Raw genomic sequence first — 11,856 nt, forward strand, 5'->3', positions numbered from 1 at the left:
CCAGTTTGGCCTGTCTGGGTGAATAGCTGCTCCCCAGTAGAAGGATGTGATCTTCAGAAACAAGCAACAAACAAAAACAGCTCATTGAAGGAGGATAGCTTTTCAGACAGATCGAGATGAAGTCATGAAAATAGGCTCTTTAAATGTCACACTCTATTTTTCTAGAAGACAGGAGGCTTTGGAGACAAGCTCTTTGTTTGCTTTCAGTACAATTTGGGGAAGAAACTAGCTTTAAACAAACAAACAAACAAACAAACAAAAAACTGTTTCCAAGCTTAACACAAGAGTATGTGTCCAAAAGCCCTTAAAAGCTTAGATTCTAGAAAATCCTCTCCTCACTGGGGACACACCAGAAGGCAGGACTGCCCTGTGCTGCCCGTCTGCTTGTATTTAGACCCTACAGCCTGACTCGTACACACGGATGCTTGACAAATGTGAAGATGTTTGTTCAAGAGCAAGGAAGAAGATGTGATGGTGACTCAGCAATAAGCGATTGCATCTTTACAGCTCTACTGATTTACTCCTGTCCTTGTGACCGCTCTTTGCCAGAAGAACCACCACCACCAGTGTCTGTTGTGTCGTTTTATGTCCTGTCTGGATTGTTTACAAGTGTGTATTTTGGAACGCAAAGTACTCAGAACAAAGCGGTCCTCAAAACCATCATCCCCAGAGCCCTGACACTTTTGGGAACGGGGTAAGGGACTAATTGTGCCTCAAATTCATTCATTCCATAACACTTAGTCTACATCAGTTTCTGCTAAGAGTGGAATAAACTTAGCCACAGGGGTACACCCATGCAAAGGGCCCCCAATTATGTCCTAACGATGGAGATGTGTGTTATGCATGCCGGGAGTGTAGTAGGGAGGGTCTAGTTGCAGCCATGGCAGCTGCCCATAGAGGCCTGCCTGCCGGGAGCACTCATGGCCCCTAGACTGAGTCCTTCCTAATCCTGGCTCTTCACATTTGCTCCTGTGAATGTGTTTCCCGCTTAGAAGACGCTTTTCTCTTCCCCAACCTGGTTAAACTTGACTTTGAGTCAGACCCTACTCATTTCTACCTAGTTCTCAGAGCCTCCCTGGGTGGAGGTCTCTCCTATTGGCATCCCTCATCCTGATACTGTCAGACATTGCCTTGAAACAGCCACCCAGAAACTGTTTTTTAGATAGATAGATAGATAGATAGATAGATAGATAGATAGATGATAGATAGATAGATAGATAGATAGATAGATAGATAGATATTCTTACTTGAGCCTGCAACACAGCTAAATGCAGGATAAAAGCATGGTATCTCAGGAGCTGGAAGGTGGCTCAGTGGTTAAGAGCACTAGCTCTTCCTGCAAAGGATCCAGGTTCAATTCCCAGCGCTGACATGGCTACTCATAAATGCCTATAACTCCAGCTCTAGGGGATCTCATACCCTCTTCTGGCTTCCCTGGGCACCATGCATTCACATGCACAAAATAACAAAACAAAACTTAGGTGTCTGTGCCTCCATTTTAAGCCTATCTTCTTTACTGTGTGTCACCTGCTTGTCCCTATAGGTCAGCATGTTGATCTCTCTCTCTCTCTCTCTCTCTCTCTCTCTCAGCTTTTATTTTATTTTATTTTATTTTTTGAGACAGGGTTTCTCTGTATAGTCCTGGCTGTCCTGGAACTCACTCTGTAGACCAGGCTGGCCTTGAACTCAGAAATCCGCCTGCCTCTGCCTCCGGAGTGCTGTAATAAAAGGCGTGCGCCACCACTGCCTGGCGCATGTTGGTCTCTTTGGGAGGGTCTGTCTAACTTATTTCATTCTTCTTCCAGGCCGAAGGCACACAATAAGTCATTGTTCTAAACTTGCAGTCACCTTAGATTCCAGAAAGAACAAATTCCACAGGGAAAGTCTTCCCTTTCCCCAGATGAGAGCACGTATCCTTGACGGTGAAACTGTACCCTGAAACAGAAGTGACCACTACTGAGAACCAGATTGTGTCCCCAAGTCCCCCAAGGCATGACAAGAACTTCTTCAGACCACCTTGCGGAACTGACACAATGCCCAACCAGACTGAACCAATTGCAGAAATCCTCCCACTCCCACCTTCAACCCCATCCTTTCTCTATTTAAACCTAAACTTCGAGTCAGTGCTCAGAAGATGAACTCCAGCTCACTGGACCCCCTTAGCCTCCCCCCCCCCCGCCCGCCCCAACTTCCCGACACTGTCACTCTGAATCAATTGCCTTTCTCTGCTTTCCACGCTCACTTGTCTCTAAAACTGGTGTGTTGTGCTGGCCGGCAGACGGCAGGTCCTTAGCTCTTTTGGAGCTGTGTGAGTCCGTGCTTTTCCCCTAAAAACTCCAGTTACAGCCTCTGATGATCACTGCAACTCATTTGCAGTTAGTCAAGGTTTCCCAGAGAAGCAGAGGAAGGAGGGGGCAGAGAAGGGAGGGAGGGAGGGATTTTATGGAAGACCCAGGGAAACAAAGACAGTCTACTAGCTGAGTCCCGCCCTCCTGCCCAGGGAGGTCAGTCTGAGGCTTTCAGTGGGCTGTGCGGAGCCTACCTACATTATGGGAGGCAGTCCGCCTTGCTCTATATGGTAATGCTAAGGGTTAACCCAGGGCCTTGTACATGCTAGGCAAGTTTCACGAAGCTATATCTTCTGCCCTAAAGCCTGTGTGCATTTAAATGATAATTTCCTCCCAAAACTAACCAAACAGGAAATTCTCACAGAAACATCCAGAATAACATTTGTCCAAATATGGGAGCTCTGGTGGCACAACCAAGTGGAGGTATAAAATTAATCGGCTAGAGCCATACCATCTTGAAAGGCACAGAACAGTCTTGCTGTAGCTCGGGGATCATTGAGGTATTGGGTAGATCACAAGAGAATAAGACAGAGGGGTAGCAACTGTACCCCTTCTGGAAACAAGAGGAGGAGGCACCGATACCTACTGGAATCCCACCTTGCTCAGCAGAGAGGCCAACAGAACAGCACTGATGCTTTTCCCATCCTAAAAGCAACCTAAGGAGAGAAACATCAGTCTCTGGGGGTTTGAACTTAGCCCAGCCCTAACTAGGAGAACAGAGAGGAAGGGAAAACACAAGGGATGCTGTGGCCCAGGGAGACATCCTTGGCTCTGCTCTCTGCCCTGCCCTGCCTGACACCAGGGCCTCAGCTTTGCCCCACGGCTGTATAACACATCCAACCTTTCCCTCTACCTCCAACCAAACTGCTATCAGTGCCCCAGAGATAAACCAGGCTTGGAGAAGGGGCCTGGTGTTTTCTCAGACAGTTCAGTTCCAAGCTTGAATTTGCAATGCCAAAGCCAGAATTTAATTTCCAGGCTTTCCCCCTTGGTTCTAGAGCTGGCTGTTGATTGGGCAGGAGAGGGAAGAAATCCCAGGCGACTGGAACTGGGGTGGGACGCCTCGGGCTGTCTTTCACTGACAGTGCCCTGCTCAGTGAGCTCCACAGCTATCTGGTGGCCTCATTCTCTTCCCTATTTTGCATCTGTAAAAATCCCTTTCATTTCTCCTCAATCCTAAAAGGAAAACAGGCAAAGAGTAGGGACAGACTGTTGACAGTAAAGGAATCCAAATGTGAAAGAAAAGCCAGCCAGTAGCACTCTTGCATAGCAGCATGGCAAATGCAAGCATTAGGTGAGAGAGCCACTTGGCCCAGATCTGACCCCTAGCTAGCACGGTCCAACAAAGTCAGAGACAGGAGCACCCAGCTCTGACTGCACAAAGCTGGCCTTCCCTGATCTCCTCAGAGAGGGATTTAGCAGAAATACTTGAAAATTTAAAATGCATTGGCCAGATGACAAAGCACTTGCGCTCTGTACTTGCAGGTGTTAGTTAATCTGGTTTGCACAGTCATGAAAAAAAATGTATATATATATCACTCATAGTGTTTAGTTCCTTGGGACAAGGAACTGAGGTGCATATTTTACATGTCAAAGCAGACTTGGCTGCCAGGTTCTCCAAGTATTCCTTAGTCCTTACCTGGCATACCCTGGCCCCATCCCTGAACTTCCCCCAGAGGTTCTTCCCTATATAATCCAGACGTTTTGGGATCTCCTTCTCTCTTCTTTCTTCTCCTTCTCTTTCTCTCTTTCTCTTCTTGCCCACCTCTTCCCATGGTGACTTTCCTGGCCGAGGTCCTTGGTGCCAGTGAACAGCCAAGAGGATTTTCCCAGTAAACCTGCATATAGTGTATTCTAATCTGGTTTAAACTGGCTCATTTCACTAGCAGAGAAATAACCTACCACATTGGAATAGACATTGCAGAAGACTTGAAATGTCTACCAACTATTGAGCAGTAAAATAAACAGAGATGACAAGTACTGGCAGGGGTGAGGAAGGTAAATGTGGCCAGCACAGAACGTTTCACATGGAGGTTGTTACGAGGGAAAGAATGAAGTGGAGGCCTGGGAGATGGATGCACAAAATGAAAACCAATCCCTAGCTCCTGTGTAAACCACTGGAGGAGCCAACGTGGCACCCATAGTCAGAGTGCTAGGCCATGGAGACAGAAGGGTCTTCAGAACTTACTGGGCAGCCGGTCCAGCCAATACATGAGAAACTCTGTCTCAAAAATAAGGTGAAGGTCAAGACACCAGATGTCAACTTCACCTGATTTTGTGTGTGTGCTCTCAACTGCTGCCCCAGCACCATGCTTGTTTGCTTTGCACTCTGATGACAGGGGACTGACCCTCTGACGCTGTAAAAGAGCTCCCAGGCAAATGCTTTCTTTTATAAGAATTGTCTTGGTCATGGTGACTCTTCACAACAATAGAACAGAGAGCAAGAAACCTAGCAAGAAGAGAGGCACAGAATCAGTTTTCACCTCCTTGACCCTTAGAAGTGACCAACCTGCCTGATACTTTGACTTTTTTTTTCCTTAGTCAGAGTCTTACTATGTAGCTCTGGTTGTCCTGAAACTCACTATATAGACCAGGTTGGCCTTGAACTCAGAGTTCAAGGTGCTGGGGCAGTGGTTGAGAGCCTTACATCCTGTCTACAGGCAGCAGGCACTCCCAGTTATTGGGTTAGAAGGCAGCTCATATCTGGATAGATCACACCAGGCCAGCACAGCTCCACGAGAAAAGGCTTATTGAGGGGAAGCAGGGAAGAGAAGAGGAAGGAGGAGGAGGAGGAAGAGGAGGAGGAGGAGGAAGAAGAGGAAGAAGAAGAGAAGAGGAGGAGGAGGAGGAGGAAAGGGAAGGGGTGAGGGGTTGGGGCTCTCTGTCTTTTATCATGCTCACAAGTGCGGCATGCAGGTGAAGCACATGTGAGGTGCATGCTAGAAATGTGTGGTGGTTGCCATGACAACAGACACCTGAGGGTCCTTGTTGTCTAGGGGTGCCGTCGTCGCTGGATTCAGAGGCTGTGCACAGCTTCTGATGCCAACACTAGTGACACACCTCCTCCAACAAGCCCCACCTACTTGTTCCTTCTGAGTGCTGGGATTAAAGGCATGCACCACCACATCCAACTTGAATTGTCTAAAACATTCTTTTTAAAGATTTATTTACTTTTTATGTGTATGAACGTTTTGCCTGCACATATGTATGTACACTATATGTATGTTTGGTGCTCACAAAATTAAAAAAAAAAAAAAAAGGTGTCAGATTCCCTGAACTGGAGTTACAGATGGTCGTGAGTCTATATGTGGGTGCTGGAAATCAAACCCCTGTCCTCTGGAAGAGCAGCCAGTGCTCTTGATCTCTGAGTCATCTCTCCAGCCTCCTACTTTAAATTTTTGGTCATGAGAGCTGTGAGACAGCACGTTTCTCTGGTCCTTAGCTACCAGCTTGTGATGCTCTGTTACAGCAGCCTTAGGTGAGCATTGGTCAGTGCTGAGCCCACAGTTCAGTCGTCTGTAGAGTCACAGAGCCTGCTGAGTAGCTGTATATTCCCCACTTCCTTTCTATATAGTGATAATCCTATCACTAACTACTGGGTTTGGGGGTGGAGAACTAGTAAAAATGTCAATTCATTCATGTTTAGTGAGGGTTACAATTGAAGGCAGACTAAGGTTTGAGTCTCTATGGTAGAGGAAAACCAAAGCATTCACAACCACATTAAAGGGCTGCATCTCTAAAGAGTTAAATGGAGAGAGGTCAGGAGAGTCATTCTGAGGAAGGAAGCTAGGTATGGCCAATACAAAACATTCCTCGGGGATGTGTTTAGTGACCAGACATGGTGAGTGACCAGACTCCCCACCCCACCAGTGCAGTGGGGGTGGGGGGGAAGGCTCGTGGGTGAGGTACTTGCTGTGCATGCATAAGGAACTGACTTTGCACTCCCAGGGCCTTCATATAAAAAGCCAGGTGTGTCAGTTTGGCTCCTGCAACCTCAGTGCTGGGCAGATCTTCCTTGGTGGATTTCTGTGCCTGATAAGGAACAATGTGTGCTTGTGCTTAAAAGGGACTCCTCTGTGACAACAGAAGTGATAGTTCTGAGTATCACTCTGAAGTCCGGCAATAAAGATTCGTGGTGTGTCTGTTGTCTGCTGTCTTTATTTTCTAGGGTCACCTAACAAATGACTGACAGGTCTCAGGTCTTAAAGTGATGGACCTCGCAGTGCAAGAGGCCAGAGTCAGCAAGGTACTCTCTCACTTTCTTTCTCTTCTTTCTCTCTCTCTCTCTCTTTCTCTTTCTCTCTCTCTCTCTCTCTCTCTCTCTCTCTCTCTCTCTCTCTCTGTCCTTCTCCCTCTCCCTTTCTTCCCTCCCTCTCCCCCTCTGGAAGGTGTTAGGAAAGAATCCTGCTTGCTTTTTATGTCTTCACTGAAGGTTGTCAACTATCTTTGGAGCTCCTGGTTTATCAATGTATCATTCTGGTTATCTGATATCATGTGGTGCTCTTCTCATTGTTCTGTCTCTGTGTCCACCATTTCTTTCTACTTATAAGGATGCCAGGCGTTGGATTAGGGGTCATCCTAATTCAGTGCATCCTCATTTGATATGGTCACACTTGCTGGTAGACATGAACTTGGTAAGGAGTTACAATCCCACCCAGTCAAGCTCCCCACTGGAAGGAGAAGGGTGTAGCTCTGTGTGCTGTACATGTACAGACCATGGGATTGCACAGATCTGCTTTCCAAGCCTTTCTCTTCATGAGTGTACCCCTGAGTGGTTACTCAATAGTTCTCTCAGTAGTTGGACAACTATTTCTATTTCCTCTAAGGGGCTCAATAGCAGTCATGTGTCCCAGGACTGCTGGGCAGATAAATAACTCGGGTGCTGACAATCTTAGCACAGTGTCTGAGATGGTTAGTGGCCATTGTCAGCTCTTTTGGACTTAGAGTCACCGTTCAAACACACTTCTAATTGACTGAGAAGGAAAGGCCCACTCTGCCTGTGAGCAGCTGGGGCCCTGGACTGAACCAAAGAAAGTGATTTTTCCAGAGGACCTGAATTCAGTTCCTGGTGTCCATATCTTTTGGCTTGCAACTGTCTATAACTTCAGCTCCAGGGATGCCCTACCCTGGCCTCCATCATGCAATATACACACATTCACATAAAAATACATCTGTATTCCCACATGATGGTGACCAACTTTAATCTCAGCACTCAGGAGGCCAAAAGAGAATCTCTTACATACTGTATGGATACAGCACCTGTCAATAAAATACCAACGGCCTATAGGAAAGGATAGAATAGAATAGAAGGTGGGACATCTGGGAGGCAGAAAGGGTTCTAGGATAGAGCTGAGCTTGAGAGGATTCACCCAGGACATGAAGGAGGACAGACACATAAAAGCTAAGCAGAGGCAGCCAGCCGTGGGGCAGATATAATATAAATATAAGAAAGCCTTAGAGTTGTTATTTCTGGGAACAGGGGCACAGTTTACAGTAAATACCCGACAATAGATCACTTAAGTTTGAAACTAGCCTGGTCTACAAAGAGAGCTCCAGGCTAGCCAAGGCTACAAAATGAGACTCTGTCTCAAAGAAAACAAAACAAAATCGGTACAAATAAACAAAACAAGGAAAAACAAACAAACCTGATCAATCATTTACAGTTATAGCATTCATTCCCTTGTAGGTTTTTTTTTTTGGGGGGGGGGGGATGCAGAGAGTGAACCGGCACAGCAGAATTGTCTATGATTAGAGGCCAGATGTTTGTTACAGGCTGTACCTGCCACACAGGAGGTCAGAGAGTGCAGGGCAGCTGTGTTGGAGCACACACAGACGTCAAGTTTTAATGACAAACAGATGCAACATTAGAGCGATAGTCTGAAATGCAGCCGCTCAGCCATACTGATCGCCCTGCCACCTCCACCCGGGTGTATTTATAGAATGCATCACGAGTCTCCATAGCATAACCAGACCGCACATCTCTTCCCCCCACTCCTCACCAACACCTGCTGCCTGTGCCACAGCTCTCTCAAGCCATGTCTCCCACCTACGAATTCTTCGGATGCCCATGCCTTCCTGAAGGCTGCCCACTGTGAAAAGGGCTCCTGGGAGGGAGTGGCTGGGGAAGGCGTGCCTAGCTAGCTGCCTGCAACTCGTTCTCTCAGATAGCATCTCAAAGGCCAACAAATAGGATTTGAAATGATCAATGCTGTGCATAGATCTGAGAGAACTGGCTGGTCTCGACGCCAGCTCATGTTCCATTAGAAGTGGATTAAATCACCCTGGGCATTGAAATCTTTTGGGTGACATTTTCATTTAAAAATCATAGCTGGGCTTGAAGCCCACTTGTCTGCGACCTGAAGTATGAGTCAGGCCAGCTGGGACCTGCCACTGATTGGCTGACTTAGGATCTTTCATTGTAGCTGCCTACTGTGCGTGCGTTGTCTTGGCTTTGAGGAAAATCGTGTACACCAAGCTATGCTTCTCAATTACAGTTTTTAACTTTTTTTTTTTTAATTTTTTATTTTGGTGACTAGTAGATCTGTACCACTGACTCATGTACCGTATGTACTGAATGCCAGATTAATAGTGTGGGCCGGAGTCAATCAATGAAATCCAGATCCCACCTCCAACCAGGCAAAGCTCCACGCACACATCTCTCAAGTCAAGCTGCCACACCCATGAAAAGGAAACTGTGTGCTGAGTAGCCCAGGACCTCCTGGGAGCACTACTCCAATTCTTGTCCCTCTGTAATCTCGGCAGACCTTGAGCTTTTGATCCTCCTGCCTCAGCCTTCTACATATCTGGGATGGAAGGTCTCCCTTGCTAGGTCTGGTCTGATTTGGGCTCCTAAGAGCAACACAGAGACAGGCCGAGCTGTGGTGTGGTTCCAAAGAAAACAGCAGGCAAATGCAGAGGGTGAGGAGTTGGGATGGCCCATTAGTCCTGCCCTGGGGTTGGATCCAGGGGTTGAGGAGAATGACCATCAGGGGACTGGTTCATTGGTGTGATGGTTTGTATATGGCTTGGACCAGGGAATGGCTCTATTAGGAGGTGTGGCCTTGTTGGAGTAGGTGTGTCACTGTGGGTAGGGCTTAAGAGCCTCATAGCTGCCTGGAAGTCAGTCTTCAACCTTCCGATGAAGATGTAGAACTCTCAGCTACTCTTGCACCATGCCTACCTGGATGCTGCCATGCTCCTGCCTTGATGATAATGGACTGAACCTCTGAACCTGTAAGCCAGCCCCCATTGAATGTTGTCCTTAGGAGAGTTGCCTTGGTCATGGTGTCAGTAAAACTCTAACTAAGACAGTTGAATATGGGGTGTCTCAGAAGAAAGGTTGGCCTTGAACAAGGTGGTTTCTGTCACTTAGGCTAATCCCAGAAAACAAGGTTGGTCTACATGAAGGTGAGCATGTTAGTAAACATTTTAAAGCCTATTTCTTCATCCACACAGATTTTAGTAAAAATTCCTGTCTTGTTGGGTGTAGTGGTGCACACCTTTAATCCCGTCACTCAGGAGACGGGGGCAGTCAGATCTCATCAGGTTTGAGAGCATAGTCTATGTATCACATTCCAGGACAGCCGGAGCTACATAGAAAGACTCTTATCTCAAAACAGCAACAACAACGAAATGTCTGTGTTCCTTTGGCACTGCCGACAGAGAAACGGGACACGTCCTCACCGCTTCTCACAGTATTCCCGGCAGTGGGTAGAACCAACTTTTCATGCCTAAACGGAAATGTAAGCGGCACATCATGGCTTCCACCACAAAGATCAAATGTGAGAGCCCACGTAAAGTCATTAACGTAGCACCTGACAGCGATTACCCAATAAGCACTAGCCATTATGAGTGTTGTTTTTAATAATTATTATTTACCACACACTGTGCTGGAGGATGGGGACACGGTGGTGATCAAGATCCTGCTCCTGCTCTTAAAAACTCAGCCCATTAAGTAAATCAAACAAACAAGCATTTACAGTGTAAAGCAATTGGTAGGGTGGGACAGGATGTGGATGGTCAGAGGACTAATGGGGGGGCAGCAGGATGTGTGTATGTGTGTGTGTGTGTGTGTGTGTGTGTGTGTGAAGGAGTGTATGCTAAAGGGAATGCTGGGAAAAGCCAAGCTGCCCAGGAGATGATGGTTGGAGTGGATAGAAGGGTTTCCATCCTGGTGGTGGAAGCAGTGTGTGCAAGATACAGTTCAGCAGGGTCAGCTGAAGTATGGACCAGGGAAAATGAGGAATACACCTTTGTGCACCAGACCAAGGAGAGTGGACTTGGTGGGTGCTTGAAAAGGCCTCTCTGGCTGCTATATGGGCAAGAGGTTTAGAGGCAAGCCCAAAGGCTGAAGAACCCATTAGGGTGCTGTGAAGGATCCAGGTGAAAGCGTAAGATGGCTGGGACGGAAGAAAGAGAAGAGTCACAGAGTCAAGAAATACTTAGCAAGATAGGAATGGATGGTAGGAACGAAGGGGCAATTTGAGGACAAAGTGGGGGTGCGGGAGAGATGACTTAAGAGCATTTGCTACTCTTATAGAGGACCAGGTTCAGTTCCCACAAGGAAGCTATAAACATCTATAACTACAGTTTCAGGGCATGCAATACCCTCTTTGGACCTCGGAAGGCATTGCACAAGCCGGCTCATACATATAAAATAAATCTTTATTTATTTTTTTTAAATATTTTTTAAATAGGGCATTGCTAGGCGTAGTAGATGGTAGTGTGCACCTTTAATCTCAATACTTGGGAGGCAGAACTATATAGATAGACCATATCTTTAAAAAAATATCCACAGCCAAGCAGTGGTGACACATGCCCTTGATCCCAGCACTTGGGAGGCAGAGAGATGGATCTCTGTGAGTTCAAGGTCAGCCTGGTCTACATAATTAGCTAGTTCTAGGACAGCCAAAACTACACAAAGATACCTTGTATTGAAAAACAAGCGAAAAAATTCACTTTGTATTCAGTCTTCAATAAACATCAATCTTTATTCCTTTATTGAAGATGGACTCTGGATTTAGCCACGTGCTGGGTGGGTTCAGGTATAAAGAAGCAAAAGACAGACACTGACCAGTGAGTGAATCTAAGTGTCTAGACCTTTCAATGTGACTATCAAATGATAATAAGTCAATATTCCCACATTTGGGCTTATACAGGTGTGTTTGGTGGCACCAGGCAGTACCTGAAGGCTAACTATGTTAATACTTATACTGAGGCTTTGAGACTTCAAAGTCAGTAAGAAGGTCTTTGGAAGTAAAAAAAATCAGCTTGTTGGAAATGTCTGGCAGAGTCCTCTAGTATTTGCCACAGAGTAAAAATCGGAGGGGAAGAGGCCAGAGATGTATCTTTGAAGGTCCCAGGACATTCTCTGAATCTGAGTCAGGAAATTGGCCTCAGTATTGGTTCCAGGTGTTTCTGAAGTCTAGTCACTGTGCGAAAGTGCCTATATAGAAGGCCAAGAGCACAAAGTTGTCACTTTAGTCCTTGCTTCTTCAGTTTTCCAAAG

This window comes from Mus musculus, chromosome 7, assembly GCF_000001635.26.
Source record: "Mus musculus strain C57BL/6J chromosome 7, GRCm38.p6 C57BL/6J".
NCBI lineage: Eukaryota > Metazoa > Chordata > Mammalia > Rodentia > Muridae > Mus > Mus musculus.